Source organism: Bombus huntii, chromosome 2, assembly GCF_024542735.1.
Source record: "Bombus huntii isolate Logan2020A chromosome 2, iyBomHunt1.1, whole genome shotgun sequence".
Taxonomy (NCBI): domain Eukaryota; kingdom Metazoa; phylum Arthropoda; class Insecta; order Hymenoptera; family Apidae; genus Bombus; species Bombus huntii.
This window is the reverse complement of record NC_066239.1, coordinates 17,832,567-17,850,982: the sequence shown is the minus strand read 5'-3', so window position 1 is coordinate 17,850,982 and position 18,416 is coordinate 17,832,567. Positions and strand designations below refer to the sequence as shown.

Below are 18,416 nucleotides of genomic sequence, written 5' to 3'. Positions count from 1 at the left end.
ATTTTGTATGAAGTCACTTAGAACGAGCTAGGAGAAAAAGATGACAAGAAAGTCAGCTTTTAGGAACAGGTACTAAGAAGAGAGTGAGGAGAATGTAAAAAGCGAAATAAGCAAAAAAATGATTAGTGTTGACACAGCAGATCATACGAAACAATAATTAATTTAAATTAATCGATATAACGGTAAGGGTGAGGGGGTAGCTACTAATTGTTGGATTGAAATGCCTTTCCAGAAGAATGATATCAAAGTTAACAAATACTGGGCGTTTTACATCAAAGACTTTTGCATACTGTGTTGCATCAACATAAGGGAAATTCTCTGTTTAGGGAACAGGTTCGAAATACACCAAATCTCTTTTCAAAGTTTTTAAAAGATTCGATGCGTTGTAGAAAAAGCTTTGTACAACGAGTAGAAGAAAATTTAGTGGGATTACGTTTTTAATAGAAAATTGACCTCCTTTTTGTATAAATTTACATAACAAACTGAAGTAAGCTTAAAAGATTTAATACTTATTCATCGAGTTACTAGAACACGGTTCATTCTCGCTCTACTTATGATTTAATCGTTCATAGATTTCCTTTAATTTGTAAAATCTTTCCCTTCCAAAATTATGAAAAATTTATTTCCTAAACGTGACAATGTTATTTCAAGAAAAACAATATAAAAAATTAAAACTGACTTTTTCGTGTTACAAGATAATAATAATTCCTCGAGAAACGAGCTTTCCTCTGCGTTCCGTAAAGATCAGTCTATTTTAAGTCAGTGTCAAAATATAGAAACCTACCACGTCAAACGAAACCAGAAATGGAAGCTTGGTATCGATAAATTTTCAATTAATCCATAGCCGTCGGTCTTATTGTTAACAGACTTTCAAAAATTAAAGTTTCTTTGTATCCAGTGAATTGTTCTACAGCAATTTTGTAATGCTTCTTTTTTCCATTCGGTTTTACTGTTGTACCGGCGTGGTGATTCGAGTACCTTTGATATTGATCAAGCATTTAATTGCCAGTAGTGTCTGTTTTTTCACTCGTGCTTTAGAAATACAATTTTTTTCGTTTATTTCTCCAGGACTTATTTTCGCTGATTGCATTGTTCCATTAACTTTTTCCCATTCGATTCGATCGTTTCTTTTTTAAGAAATTTGTAATTGTACGTGAAAGTTCTTTCGATTTGTACAAAACGAAGCGAAACTTTGTTTCTTTTATCGATGTTTATTGGCGTTTTGTTTTTATGAAATATGTAGGACATTGAACAGGAAGCTGCTGGATTATTCCGGTGATGTACAGCTACCGTAGATTAAATGTCTTTCTACGAAGATTACTGTCGTTTTAGGATCATGCGATTACACGCTACATGATACACATCGTAATTGTTGAAAATTGGATCAGATAGGTGCATGAGAGGAGGCTTACGTGACATTCTATAAAACGAGCTGAAATAAAATTCTTTGGAATTTCCAATTACCTTCGTTATCTATGAATAAATAAAAGTTTCTCTTTTGAACGATGCCAATCGATTGGCGATAAAATTGACGTTGAAGCTGTAGAAATTAATTATTATAAAATAAATTACATTTCTCATAATCTCGAAAGAATCTCATTTTACGCTTGATCGTAAAATCAAATACCTTCGATAAAAGCCACGTTTAACGCTGGAATCCCATTTCTTCTGAAAGATGAGAAAAGAGAACGAGCTGCTTATTGCGAATTTATGGTAGCAAGGAACAAAGGACGCGATAGTTTCAAGATACGATGCCGTATAGTTCGAGATTTCATGCAGCTAACGTTCCTCGTTACTTTTTCTAATACAACGAAATTGCAGTTAGACGTGCGCTTAACAATTCTATGCGGCGACACGTGCCGCTCATAGAAAACGTTCTTTCCGAAAGCAATAACAATAACCACGTTTAAGTGACACAAGTGATTAAAAGGTAAAATACACGTATTCTATTGCTTGAAACTCTTTAATGACGAGTTTAAATGATTGAACGTAGGTTGATTAAATGGGATTATTGGAAAATTATTGACGTTTTGCGAAATCCAAGCAATTCAAATTCAATAAGAGATCAATTTACAAGAAATTCAATATAGAAAGTGTTTTCATATGAAAAATTTATCGTTTGTCGTTGACCGTAACATTGCTAATTTGTACATTATTAAATTTATTTCATCACGTAATAGAAGGTACAGGAAGGAAATTGTATGTAATTTGGAAAATTGAAAATTTTGGAACAAGGAATCGCCACCTATTAATTCCATTTCTCACGATTGAATTCACTTGCAATTATCATTGTTGATCGTCGTGTCGTATCGTACTTAGATCTCAGAATTTCACAAACATAGATAAAGTGAAAGAGAAAATCGAAAAAGCTAGACCAAGATGAGAAACAATGAAATCAATTATTCGTAATGGCAAACACAAAGCACAATTGCATATTTGCAACTCATGAGCAAAAGTGAATTTCTCAGATCTTTCTGATCTTTAATCAGATCTTTACGATCTGAAAGTAACGCGAAATGCATCGTAACGAACGTTTAATCAAATAAAAAGAGATGAATCGAAGTTTCGAGGGAGTCTCCTCTGTATCTTCGAACAGCCTATAAATACGTTTTATTCGACCATGATCAAGGCGCCACGCATTAACCGACCTTTCCTTTGTTGAATTATTTCCAACAAAACGTAGAAGGATCGTGAATTCCGTTTACGTTCGCGGAACACACGACCATCTCTCTTTTGAAACGCTTTGTGAACGAGATCCAACGAACAAACACCCGGACCAATTGTGTACCATTTCTCACTTTTATATGAAACGAATTAAGGCGCAAGTAAGCAAGGATGAAGATCCAAACGAAACAAGAGATACGTACTCGCGTCTAGTGACGTTAACTGTGTATCTATATTGTACGATTCTAACGATCATGGATATTGTATATGCATATTGTCACGGTGTCATTGTGTCTAACACGTTCTTAGCGGTCTTTTTCCAGTCCAATACGAGGCTGAAATTATTCAAAGATTCCTTTGGATCTTCGTATCAGTCATCGAATAACGTTTCCACATCATTCGATATTTCTATCAAGATGCTTCCTACTAAAATTCAAATCAATGGAACAGAAAACTGTGTCTAAAAGCAAGAGTACACGGTTCGTTTATACAATGCAGGAATCTTAGACATCCATGTCGATGGAACGTCGTGTTCGGCTTCCATTTAAATCTCGAACTGGTTCTCGATTTTTCCATAAGAGAAGAAGATCAATCAAAGACAAGAACGAGAAGTTTCTCCATGCCAATTCGGATTCGAAACACGCGGACGTTATTCGACGATGTGTACTCGTGAGTCCAGGTTCACAGGAATCTTCGAATAGTTCGCGCAGCTTCTGGAACTTGCACTCTACACGCGGGATCATCTTCGAAACTGAGAAATCGCGTGGCGTCGTTATACAAGTACAGCGATCTCCGCGAGAGAAGATCGTCGGGGATCGATGAAGTAGGAAGATCGCGTCCGCTCCAAGTAGGTCCGTATTTCAGGCTGGCTCAGCTGATTAGGCACGCGATAGAGTTCCCGTCTCGCGGGATATTCGCCTATTAAAATCCTAGTCTCTTCGGGTAGTGCGCGAGAAACTGGCAATCAATCTCGTGAACGAGTATCGTCGAAGATAAAATAAAAACTAAATATTTATTACTAATAGAACTAAAATAAATAAGCCACACGAGTGTCTAGCACGTAAGTATGACATCGATCTTAGTAATCAACTAGAGATTAAAAAATCAATGTTGATTTATGCAAAGGTAGAACGAGTTACGTAGAAACGCTCGAAACCAGGAGACAGTAGTAAAATCCAGAGGACGGTAAAATCCAGAGAACAGTGTAATGTGGACAAGGGTTCACAGTGGAAACGCGACCGAAGTTCGAGAGTTTACCTCCGTAACCGAAGATCAAACCGCTTGTTACCGGCGAGCCTCGAACACTCGTGTAGTCCCGGCTTTGCTGTGGCTAAGGCCGCCATAAGGGTCATACTCGACGGATACTACTGTTAAGCTGCTTCGTTTCCGGCATGCGAAGCTTCTCGCGGAAAGCCCCGGTTGTTCTCTCACGGACGCGCGTTACTCGCACGCCCACGCGTTTCACGTGTATTGACTCACGCGCATACGAATACACACACACATACGTATACATACATACGCATACAAACAAGAACACACGAGTACATGCACACGTCAAAAGGTATATCTAAACACGTATTGTAATGGTATTATAGTCTACGCGGTAGTTTTGTGTCAATTAATAACGTAACGAAACCGTTTAGCCGTGTATTCTCCAGGGGGACAGAATATTACGTAGGGTAAGAAGCTTTCGTGTGATAACTGGCAAACGCGCGGCGAGGGAAACGTGTAGCTCGGGTTGCATCTCACTGGCTCATGCACGGAAGCGAGTCTAGAGGCATTGGGTTACGACAGGGGCAAACTTGTAGGGGAAAGAGTGAGAAAATGGTCGACATTGGTGGTATTGGTGATGTCGATCGTGATGTCTAAAAGGTTGTGTCCGGTTGCTTTCCGGGGAATGGAATGCGTAGATACTCGAACCATCTAGTCAAGTGTCAGCTACGTGAAAATAATGTTACAGCTGCTTAGGACTGTTTTCCTTTCTCTCGTCTGTTTTAATTTTTGCGCAGAAGCGTACGGTGTTTTGAAAGGGATGAATAAACATAGGACGATGTTTATGTTACAAAATAGAAAGGATGATATGATATGAGAAGCGTAAGTTTTAGGGAAAGGAAAACGAGATCGAGAGACGCTGATTCGATCTATGCATCGCTGATATGTATTTAGATGTTCCATTGGTTTCCTAATAGATAATATTTTGAGATAGATATTTAGAGAAAAATGTTTTGATTCGTTTTGTTTATTTAATTTTCTCTGTGTAATCAATTATCCACTGAAATATTCGTGTCCTTCATCGATCCAATTTTAAACGAGCTTTTTAAACGAACCTGCCAACTGAAATTAAATACTCACTTCGAGACTATTTTATAATTATAAACAAAGAACAAAAAAGAGAGAACTGAGTTAAAAGTAACCTCCTCTTAATCGAAACATAGTCAGGATTAAAGGATGAAAATAAATTTGAAGTAAAAGAGAAAGGAACAAAGAATAATTAGAAACAAGCTGATAATCTTTTTTTATTTGCATTAATATCGGCGTTTTAATTGCAATAAAGAAACGGAGAATGTAATCCATTCAATTTAGTTGATGTTCGACTGAAAAAAGTGGATCAGACTTTATGAATGCTCTTGTTATGTCTTCATCTTAACTCCGCGTAAAGGAATTGTTTTGCAGTTTAAGCAAATTGCTCGAGGCAAGAAAAAGTTTCTAAAAGAGTAACACATAATTACACTCTGTTCTTAACTTTCTGGAGAACAGGGGCAAATTCGTTGGTTCAACGTAGATTTTCCGGTTAAGAAAGTAAGGAATGATGCATAACAGGAGCCTGAGAGCGGTAACGGTGTATAGAAAGAACTTAAAGAAATATGAAAAGAAAAAATAAAGAAAAGGCTGGCAATTAAAAGTATCGTAATGTTTTTCTCGTTTTTGTCGGATACGTTATTCCTCTGTCGTGTTTCACAATTTTAAACACGTGTCCAGAAAAACTCGTTCTAACACGTGGAACGATCAGTGATTTAATATCTAATGAAAATGTTAATTTAAGAAAGTGTACATTACGATTCATATTAATTGTTCAAGAGACCAAATTGAACTATTCGTCGTTGAAAAATAATAGGTAAGATAAAAATAAAGAATTTAGAATTAACGTATATTAGAAAATAATTTTTATAAGAAAAAATTTACAGAAATAACATAGCTCATACATTTCTCAATCCAAATTAATTCATAAATTAGAGAAGCACACATTTATTTGACTAGTTTCTTTAACACCCGTTAGACAAATCTATCGTAACAAAAATTATTCTAAAAATTTCATTTGCTTCGCATCATTATAATATCGTTCCTGTAGCATACATAGCGTTCCTATAGAAGATTTGCATTTCATAATTTTAAATCACTCATCGTTGCTTGTTCGTAGCACATCTATCACTTGTTCTTTCTAATTTCTCAGTACATTTCCATCAACAATGTTGCGCATCTGTTGCAACGTCAGCTTCGATAACCGTCACCTTGCTCTCTACTTCACTCGTACAATTGTAAAACTCATTTGTCTCGAAGATCTCTGTTATTCCATCCAGTGTTCGTCGAAACTCTGTAAAATTCATCACTTTACTGTCACAAACCGTCTTTTGAAACGTCGCGCACGCGCGACATCCAAATGTCGATCGGTTTAATTTCAATTCTCGCAAACAAAGCACAAGGTAAAAGGAAATATATTTCGCGGATTAGCTGGCTCGTTCAAAGTTCCAGTGATCATGTAAATCCTTCTTTAATACTTGCACGACTCGTAAAAGGAACGCATTTAACTTTGATCATTTATCACCGGACCCACGTGTTTCTCTGCAATTCACGACGAGCGAAATTATTGCACGCTACGACCTACATCATGCAGCCGGAAGTATGAACTTCAGGAGTTCTATTATCTCGGGGGTGGCGCGAATTATGCGAACAGCCTTGCGCTGCTATATTAAAGTTCGATATTTTATGAGGTAGTGCTCGTTCAAATCGTTTATTCTTCCCAACTTCTCAGAGAGATACTTTTAACGTACTTCTGAACGTAAATTATATTATTTCTTTTATTTTGTAATATCTGGATGTTTTAACATCGTAATTCATTTTTATTCAGATTTTAATGACACCTGCTCTGTTCATAATAATTAATCCTTATTAAGATATTCAAAATTAACGTAGACACAAGCTAGGAATGGTAGAATTATATTTCTCTTTAAAAGTTGAAGAAATTTTTGTATTGCGTTCACAGATTTTTTTTTAATAATGCAGTAATTGATTTTTATTCGCGTTTTAATGACGTTCTTTGTCTGTGTTAATTGACTCTGTTATTGAGAATTCATTAGCAAAGTGTAAATAATACTAAAAATGATTATTTCTCTGAAAAGTTTCACAAATTTTTCTATTAAACTATCGGACCTGTGTGTAGCGACGTACAATGTAACTTGTGCAAACACCGAGCACAGTAAAGTGTTAGTAAGTCATGAAATATTTATAAAGCTGTGTAGGATGTTACAAAAGATCTCTTTTTGTAAAGTAGGGCACGATTTACATCCAGAAGATCTAAATGAAATTGATTACGAACAACAGACTATAAAACTGACTTGGTATAAAACCTAACAAATCTCGAGTATTCGGTAAATGTCTTAATTCAAAAGCGCGTCAGTTCGAAAAATGCAAAGTTGGTGAATATAACGAGCAACATAGCTTTTGTACATGCGTGATTTTTACGAAGACGTCGACGGTATTTTGTACAATCAAGATTTCGAAACTTGAATTTTTCTACGTGTGTATTTGTAAAAATCTACTTGGAGTTTGTAATACAAACTTTGTATTCATATACACGATCCATTCTTGACTTTTGTACGCATGGATTTCCAATCTTGTACTGTCATACTTTCTCAGTACCGAAGATATTTATTCGACGATTTGCCATTTTACTGTAGAAATTTTTCTACCACGAACTAAAAAAACGTTTCCAGCATCTTTAAACGTCGTATTGCAGTACCTTTTTGGATGAGAACACTTTTTAATGTTGCTCTTTGTTAGTAATTTATTCATCTCATTGAATGAATAGATGAGTATTGAAATGAACGTGCAATAATTTATCCGTCGCTTTTAAAGCATAAAATGGAATCTTCTTCTTAGATTTGACAATTTCAAATAAAAGAATTTTTCATTTCATTTCTTCAAATCATTTTTCACTATATTATGTATATAAATCATACTTGATGATAAAAAGAAGATATAAAGGATCGCAGCGTCTCACGATCGAAAGAAAAGCATACGAATATTATTTTCTAACTTGGCTGACTATTCCATGATCATATTCTACAGAAGAATTATAATTAACACGGCAGAAGTTTCGTCAATATTCTACATCTTACATCAACTGTTAACAGACTCCACTTGTTTGCTAACTTTTTTATAGATAAATCTTCCTTATAGCTTCTAAACGTATCAATTCGTCGAATTCTAAAGGCATCCGAGAATGGATGGCATTAAGCTTTATAGAAGTAAGATATAGCAAACTGTAGCCAGACAGAAACAAAAGCGAAAACAATAACGTGACATGAAATTTTAGTGGTATACAGTATTTTACAAATTTCGCTAGTCTAATAGCTGTGAGAATATGAGGATTAATCAACTTGTCGATGTTGGTCTTAAACTAAATACTTAAACCACGCTAAAAGTAATTATACAATAATATACAGGGTGCTACATATATAGGAAAGTTATGTAACAGTATACCTACCTAAATATTAGTCTCTATGATCCCATTTTGAACAAGTTCTACAAAAAACACTGTATCAACAAGTGTATAAATATATGCATATAAATATACAGCTGATAAGAGGATGAACATTCAAAAAGTAAGCCGAACATAATAAACCAACAGTAAAATATCTACAAAAAATATATTATCTTTTATATCATAAAACTATTTGCCGTTATTTACGTATAATTTAAAACGCAAGAAATATTATAGTCTCCGATACAATCTGCAAGCACAAACAAGCAAACAATTTATTCTTATCTCTAGCAATAAATCCAAATTAGTAACTCTGTCAGTAATAACTCAATAGCTGATAATCATCTTACAAAGATGATCTCTGTCTATCGGAAAAACGATCGCGCTACCCTAATTCATTCAATCCACTAAAACCCTTGATCACTGTAAGCAGGTTACACGCATTGTTACCCTTAACACATCTGAAAATCGCGCGAATCTCCATGATAACACTATCGTCGAATCGATCAGCCGTGATTCACAGAAATATTGTATACGACTGAAATTTGTTGAGGCACGTTTGACATCATTAAGCCCGTGATGCAGCGTGGCCATTGAGCGTAAACGAGCGTTCGCAGGCGCTCAATTGCACGCACGCGGATGGCTATCTTCTTGGCTGCATAAAACGGCTTATCGCCACAAATTTAACGACCGGTTAAGCCGACCGTTTTATTCGAAACGCTCGAGGATAAACCACAGCGTGAGCCGTGGGATGACTACCGGACTAGCACATGGGATCTGTAACTGGCTGCTCCACTAGCGCAATTAGCACAACCTATACCGCTATCGTTGCACGCGTACAGCTCGACATATCACAAATATGTACATGCGTATCACAGCGTTCTTGTTATCGCTGGGATACGGACAGAGTTCTTGCTTATCCGTGCTCCCCGTGTTCCGTTCACCCTCTTTGAATCTGAATCTTTCACATGTACACATGATATTTATTTCACGCTGGGGTAGTTTGCGTTTCTCGTCGACTATGTTCATTGCTCGTGTTGGTTCTTCTCGTTGAATTGATTATTTGGTTGTGTTGCGTTTTTATCTACTGTAGCTTTTTTAGACGATCCGTTTTTTGTGTATTATTGACTCGGCTTTGTAGCTGAGAGAATGGAGTTGTTTCGACCGTTTCTACATTTTGGATATACCCACGACTTTTTACCACTTTTATTATTACATTATTCTATCGATTGGTTTTTGTCAATATCTTTCTTTGTTAGCTTTTTTAATTGATTGATTAATTTTTTTAAATAATTCACTTTCCTTGTACTAATGGGAAATTTTTTGGTTAATATGTTGTTTGCTGGAAATTTTGTGTTGTTAAAAGTTCGATTATTTCTATCTAAATCTTCTTCGTGTTTTCTTTACTAGCTGTTCTTCCTTTACTCTACGATTTTTTACAAATTTCCACGAAATCTACGATTCTACTTTCCTTGTCCTTTTTCTTATTTTATAATATGTTTCTCCTAATAGTGGCAGTTTTTAAGCATTTATGTCAGTTTTCTTCATCCCGTAATTTTCGTTTATTATTTCACATTATCCCATAACTATTCTTCCCGCATTTATCGTCCCTTTAATCTTTCAATTACTTCCAATTCAATTACATTTCTATCTCATCCGTTGCTTCCTCTCTTACAACTTTCCCATTTTTCACATTTCCATTGCTACAATCATCACTTTATCATACACAAGTGATATACAATATCACTTTTTCGTCAATATGGAGGAGCTAAGGTCATAGGGACGCGAGTCGATCCAATTTTTCGTACATATGCATATCGGTCATTGTGCTTGTTCGCAGTTTTCGCAGTTCGATCTTGAATGAAATGCAAATTATACTGAAGCTGTTTGCTTCGCAACATGAGGGAAGCTCTTCCATTGACGTGTTTACAGCGCGTTATTCTCATACCATACAGCTACGTGTTTACGCGTTACTTGCATTAATTATAGTTACAACTGCGATGTGTAAATAAAACGTCAATTCTGTGACGTCCTCGTTAGTACGTCACTGAAGCAGAGATAAAACACGAATTTTAAATCGTAGCTCGTTTCTGTTCTCATATACAATCAACCGGCAGAACGTTCCACTTCCCTCTTTTTTCTTTTTCATACTTGTGATTTCATAAAATTTAGAATTGATTTAATGATCGTTCTTTCATTTTGTAATATCTAATTTCGCGTTTTTGAACGGTCATATCCAAATTATACATTTTTATCGAGAGAAAGACGTTTGAACAATACAATTTCACGAGCACCGTCCATCGGAAAGCTATCGCCTCTTTTGCGAAGCTTAATCTCCGTTATAATAAGACACGTAACCGTAAAATTACTATGACCATCGGAAATTTGAAACATATCGACAAGAATATCAAATTGTTTCTAAAATAGAAGAAAAACTTAGTAAAACAATCTAATCCACTGCCATATTATAGTTTTAGTATCTGGATATAAAAAAAAAAGACAACGTTATTGACTAGTTTTATGCGTCGGCGACGAAATTTCTGACTGACAAAATCTTGATATAACCGAGCGAAATTGGAAAACGATTGAGTGACGCTTGCAAGCTTCAGGTTACAGTCCAATTGACTTTGATCTGCATCAGTGGTTCCCGATCTGATAGTCACAGTAACATACTACCAGGAAAGCTTAGAACAAAGTTTTCAAGATATCTTGTCACGATAAAACCTGCGCAGTTCTTTCTACAATTTAATCTTCAAGAAATGTCGTTCTTTTAATTGAAGACTTTAGAGGGCTAAATTCTCTTCGTATATTTCATACTTTCCCAGTATCATCGATCATCATATTTTCATATTATGTTCTTCTGTAATATCAAAATTCCTTTCACGCTTCGTATTATTGGCAACCATGAAGGGTAAAGTCTAATTTTAGTGCTCGTTCGATCATTTTACAACCATAATTCAATATTTTTTATCACCTTCAAGAAAGATGTCTCCATAGATATAATCTACAAATTATTAACCACGTATAGAAATCCTAACATTTATTTTAACAATTACAGCGTTTAGAAAATATATAACAATTCGATAAATCGAGTAATTGCAAGAAGAAATTTACTTACATCACAGCCATGGAATAACAATAAAATTAAAAAAGAAATCACGAATGTATCTATATCTATACAATTAAAAACATTCATATAGATATTCCATTGTTTCGTTTATCATTACTTGACGTAAGAAGACAAAGTCGAGTAAACGGTTATCAAACACCAAACGTCAACAGGGAAAAGGAAATTATGTACCTTTCATCGATCCAATTCTCCTGGATTTCACTTGAAAGCAATTCAACCTTTTCCTATCCCATAACTTCTCTCGATTCGAGGTTACCGGAAATGAAAAAGTACATTTTTTCTTTGTCGATTACCGGTCAAAAGACAAACGAGCTAAAGAAAATGGGTCAAATTCCTATGTCTTCGTCGGCTTACGACACATAGAAACGTGACGCACTCCATCTTTCATTTATCAAGCTCTCTTTTATATTTGACTTCTCGCTTTTCACTGACAAATTACGCGCTACGAGTGTCTGGTGAAGCAAAACCATAAAGATAGAAATACGAAGATAGAGTACGTAAGCAAGCTGAAACTACGATATAGCAATGGAAAGAGAACGTTGCATAGAAGCACATTCGTACAATAAATATGTCAGTGTAACACCGAGTAACGAACGGCGTCAGTGTGCAATGTCTGATTACACAAAGATAGGAAGAGTCTTTATGCAGCGTTCTCTTTCTATTTCCATATCGCATCCAATCATGCGCACGGTAACATACGACTCGTGTAATCTATCTTTACACATATTTCTATGAACAAAACACCGGTGACCGACATTTCCTGCGCGCACGCGCGTATTCTTTGCCGCTGCTTTGTTAAATAAAGCTACGTTTACAGTAGGCAACTTTCGGTTGGACGATTGATTGCCTGGTGATGGACGTGAAGTTGATCAAAGTCGCTCGTATAAACACAGTGGCAACCAAGTTGAAACAACCCTTCAGAATTGTTCCTTCTGTCAAAGAATAGATTTGAATGCGAGTTTAGTATTTAAAGCGAGAAGCAAGTTAAACAATAACTTTCACGAAACGAAGAAAAGAACACTTTTCAGATCGATTCGGAACCACTGAAAGAGATTAAAGGAAGATTTGGCTTTTATATCAGGACCTTGTTGCATAATTAAACTACATACGTAATATCATTAGTGAAATTTTGTAAGTCACGAATTACAGATTATCGGGATTGATAAACGCGCTTGCACGATAGTAACAAGTTTGATAATAAAAGCAAATGAAATTTTACAATCAGATGTTAACGTAAATTAATTGCTATTTAGTTACGTTTGACAAAGTTTGTAACTCATAACTTGTCAATCTGCTAATATTATTCATTGAAAGAGTACTATGCAGCAATACTTATAGCTATTGTGCTTTTTTATATACGTAGACAAAGGAGAAACATACTATTTATAGTTATTTCCATTCTACACGCTATTCGCGTCAATGTAGATTAATCTTGGTCACAGGTAAATTTTTATTTCCTTCGGAAAATGGCATGCGTGATAAGAATTTAGATCTTTATACATCTCGATATAACTTTTTTCACGAAACATTTTCAGTGACGATTGCATGTCACAAACAAGCTGTTGCTTAGAATTAGTTGCGGATTAAAAAATTCTTTGCGTTTCGTAGAGTAACGAATATTTCAATAATCGTCTCGATCATAAATGAAACTAATCTGATCATTTATTTCCAGAAATAGCATTCGTAATTGGGTATTTGAACACATTCTTTGTACAGAAAAAATTTGGAGAAAATCCTGTATGCATATTGTTAGCGAAAATACGTATGCAAATTTTATTAACGCGATACAATCGTTGCTTTACGTTTTCTAATATTTGCATTCTACGCTCTGTTCTTCTGTTTTTCCGAAAAGTTTGCTAGAAGTTTGTTAGCGGTAGAAACTGTACAATTTTAGGAGAGTTCTTCAAATTTTTGTAGTTATCTTCGACAGTAGCTTTGCAGATACAGTATACTTAGCATAGAAGTTCACATTGGCGAAAAACTTTCCTAAACTTGAATTTACATTTAAGAGAGCAGAAAAGGTTAAAAATGTCAGTGTGGCCTTGGGTGCTAGTCACGCAGCAGGCATTGACGTATGTATGTAGGCATTGTCGAGATGTTACGATAACTGATTTTGACAAGTAAAGTTTAATCGATGTTTTTAAACTACGATTCGTGTTCAACGTAAAAAAGAAAAAAAAATGATTTGCATGATGAAGTTGTATACAAGTACCACTTTTCTCATAATTTTCAATTCTATTGTATGACCACCAAGTTGCTGATAATTCTCCTGATAAGACAACTTTACCGTAATGTCTCGTAGAAGTTCTCGAATAGGCAGCTTTTACACTCTATTTCGAAAAGAAAAATCTAAAGCGTGTGATGATAGATTCAGACTTGTAAATATGAACATGAGTGAAAGAAAAATACTTCTGCCTTTCCTGCTTTAGAATATATTATGTTATCTAAATCTCATCGTAATTCGTCGTGTATCAGGCAAGAATAGAAAATTGAGATGAAAAGATAAATTAATTCAAGTTTTAGTACGGTACTATTATACGTTTAAAGATTAAAGAAACAGATAGCTTATATCGCTGTAAGTACATATATACAAGTATAATAAATCTAATATATAATTATAAAAAGGAGAAAGCAGCTTATATACATATATATATATCAAAAGAATCCAAATAAACGTTTAATTGCGAAAACAGCGAACATTCACAAAGGATTTGCCTAGGTATTTAGTCACCTATCACCTTAAACGTATCAATCTCACGTATCAATTTCTTCTTACATATCACTGCGTCGTTAGTTCGCACAACCGATTCGTACCATAAATCGTTGCAGCAGCCCCTTCCTCGATGTCCATCGATTACAGATCGATCAATCAATCAGACTCAAAAATTCCAATCCCTGAACACGAGGTTTCTAGAGCATGGATAAGCAACAGCAACTCGAAAGCTGTATCATGAATGTATCACCTCGTCGAGACACCGCGACGACGAAATTCCACGTGAAATTCTTTAATGTTAATAACATTTAGATTATGAAAAATCGTCTTTTATATAAAATTAGAAGTCTCTGTAAATGTCAGAAATCTTGGGCCATCTGATGAATAACATTGAAGTTTAAGAAGTACTTAGCTACTTACACTATCCACCGGAAAATTGGAATTACATATACCGCATTTCACCAAGTGCAACAATTTTCTTGGACGAAAGTTAAGAAATTTCAGGTAGGAAGTTTCTTAATACGGCTAAATTTTTCATTTTGAAAGTGAACCGCCCGAGGTACATTAATCATAGAATTATAGAAGGTAAAAGGGTACGAAGTAAGATTGAAAAATAAATGATTAAAAGGCTCTGTTCTGGTTCTACTTTACCGTACTTGATAAAATTCTTATTTCATTAATATACTTTGTCCAAATGTGACTTTTTTTTTTATCAAAGGTTATTGAATCAGAGTGTTAGATATTTTTTTAATGTGAAGATTTATTCGGACGTGGTTCAAATTAGATCAAAGCGCTGAGGAATTTATTAATACGAAAACTGATAAAAACGACGTAGACTACTACCGATACTTAAAACATCGATCTTGAATCGAAAAAAAAAGACTTGGAAATCTGTGCTAATTAATTATTATATGAGTACGATTAAACAGTACCAAACTTCTGGCTGATAGTGTAGATATCTTGGTCAGAGAAGTGTCGCCGAAAAATGATATTAATAATTAGTCAATACGAATGTTCCTTACGTGTTATTGAACAAAAAAATCGTCGCAGTGTCCTGTCAGGCGTTCACATCGTTTTATCGCACTTTTTCTCATATCATCGGTGTCGTTTGCCATTTTCTAAACATTTCATATCTCATCTAGGGACGAAGAGAAGCCAACCACAAAGGATACTCTATCTTTCGGTTAATGAAAATCATTTAATCGAGGCTTCTCGATCTATGTAGAGTGAATTTATATGGTCGTTGATTTGTTGCATAAAACGCACAGATCAACACGCCTATAAGGGGAAGGTACATACGTTTGTTAAGGCCTAATCAGTAATGGACAACTTGTTAGCACTGTAATAAGTACACGATACTTTCGTTCTTAAATAAACGCTTGTCAAAATTATACTCGCGAAGCGATGCTATTCCACGTAGGTTATACGCGTATAGTAATTACTCAGTTGTAATTAACATGCCTTCGAGCGCGTCTCTGTCGAGAATTGATAACGTTTTGGGTGCATGAATAAACAACAGGGCTTTGTTTTCACTCTTGATTATATTTGCTTCTATCCTAGGTAGTCTAGTTCCGGACCAGGAAATTCGTTCATCGTAAGATTTAACCCTTGTGTAATATAACACGAGAGAGAGAGAGAGAGAGAGAGAGAGAAAGAGAGAGAGAGAGAGTTGAACAAATTGTCAACATTACAAGTTTTATTTCTAAATTTTATTAGACGCTACGTAATCGTTACGAATTATCGAGCGTATGTGGTGTGGTTTGACATAAAAATACAACATATCTCGACGATGAAAAGATAAGATTAAAATTAATTCTTGTAATTGGTCATCTTTAGATTTGTTTAACTAAAAAGGTTGTAGGAATCAGAATAGCGTTGAAAGTATCCTTAGACCTGGTTGTTGATGTTATTTAATTTTGGAAAATATTTGATTTGCTGATAATGTGTGGTGTCAGTTAAGGGAAAGATAAAGAATATAATAGACAAATTGCTTTTTACGAAAGATATTAATATATAGCAATTTTTAGGATTCAATAATCAAATACGTAGAGTGACGTCTTAGAACCCTTTTTACTTTTAATCTAAATATAAAGTAATTTTCTACTTTTTTAATTTTAGTATAAATTTTATTGCGAGAGAATTCGCTGTTAAAATGGATCAGGCACTTTCTGCGAAATGATTTTCCGATGTAACGCGATTTTCATTTCCCAACAGCCTATAACAACATCCAGCTAACCTACAGAAGCTACGCTTTCAAGCTTCACGTTGAACGTCATATAATTAGTTATAAAGATATAAAATGTCGAATTAAATACTCCCTTATAACTGTCCTTTGCAAAGATTTTAGCTGAAAATGTAAAATATGATATTATTTCTTTGAAAAAGCGGGTACATAAATCAATCTGATCGCATAAAGTGTATCGGTAAATTAATATTCCAATAAATTACACCAACTCTATACATATTCATGTTCATTTACGCATAATCATTCCATTGCAATTGCTCCTATCAAGCAAATACATAGATCCAGTTTCTTCAAACATTTTATAAAACGTACCTATACTAGAGAAAAATTCTATCGAAAACTCGCTCCGTATTTTTGCTACGCGACTTTACAAGCGCAAAAATAGTCCCTGTCTTCGCGGTTCGACGAAAACTACGTTCCGATCAAATGATTTCGGAGTGTTTCGCGAGGAGAAAAATTCGAGATACGTTGTTAATAGCGTTATTCTCATTCAGAGGACGTGCTCGAAGGCGCCCACTTCGTGGCTAAACGTGAACGAAAACTAAGGCGAAAAAAATAAAAATGCAAGCAAGCAAGCAAACGAACGAAAGAAAAAACTCAAAAAAAAATTAAGAAAACGAAGAAAAAAAGGTGAATACGAAGTAAAAATTGTCATGCTCCAGTGTTGTCTAAATAAGCTTCTCGGGTGAAAAGAAACCCCCCCTTTTTCCGCAAGACTGTTCACGCGAAACGATCGAGAATTAGGGCAGTGACAAGGAGACAGGTAGATAACGGGGGATGGCGTCGAACGGCGAATAACGGCGTATAAGAGAAAGGAAGGAAAAGAGAAAGATGAAAGAAATAAGAAAGGGACGAAGAAGATACCTGTGGCTCTAACTCTAAATATACTTGTTACGCTATCCATAAGTTTATATTGTATCTCTATCTTGACAGAATTTACGAGGTATTGTACGTGATATTATATTTATACGGGCTGTTACACACTGTCTCCAATCTTCCATTCCTTCGTGCGACACCGGGCGAACGAGACGGATAGACAGATAAGGCGCAGGCGAGTGCATACGTGGCGATAAGAGGTGGGGAATGGAGAGCGAGAGGAAGAAGGACAACGATGGAAATCAAAGACGAAAATTCACTACAAATCTTTCTAATAAAATTTCCACAGCAATTTCCATTCTTATTGCTCGCATATGATTATCGGCTAGACGTTATTAGACGACTGAAGTAAGAATGAGAACGAAATTCGATAAAATTGTTCGAGGGGGAATGATGAGAAGTATAGAACGAGTCGCTGGAAGGTGAATAATTTTGATTAAGAATTTTAGTCTCCTACCACGAAAGGAACGTTCTTCGTACGGCTAAGCTACGAAAGATACGATCATCCTTTACCTCGATGGTGCAAAGTTATTAGAGTCCAACACATCAACAACGTTGTTCCACGATCTGAAATCGTCGTCCTTTGAACCAAAATATCCTCCTGGAAACTTTTGATTAACGAGTATCAGTGTAAACCCGTGATCCATGGGGAGGGAATTAACGGTTAGAAAAAGGATGTACTCGTGGTGGAAACGAAGAAAGAGATTAAGCTAGAAAGTTGCTGCTTCGTTCCTGGTTCTGGTTTGCGCGGTTGTTGAACGCCGCGATGCCAGTCGGGGCGAATTCGCAGAGACAAAAAGCGAGCCTGCGAGCAATAGAGGTGGGAACGGACAAGGTGACAAGACCGGAGAGAAAACGGCCACGAGGATAGAAGGTTTTAATCTGAGTCAACAACTGAGAGGAAGTGGTCGAGACGGAAAGGACACATCGGCAAAAAGGTAGCACGTAAAAGAAGAAGAAGAAGAATAAGAAGAAGAAGACGATATATGAAAACAACGAGAATTTCTTCCCTTTTCTAGTCGTCCCT

At 35.6% G+C, this 18,416-nt stretch overlaps 1 protein-coding gene across 13 annotated transcripts in view; it reads left to right on the top strand.

The window, feature by feature from the left end:
• The window catches only part of LOC126874335 (protein unc-13 homolog B-like), a 379,726-nt gene that overhangs the window by 265,301 nt on the left and 96,009 nt on the right, over positions 1–18,416 (top strand). The gene's annotated exons all lie outside the window — the stretch shown is intronic.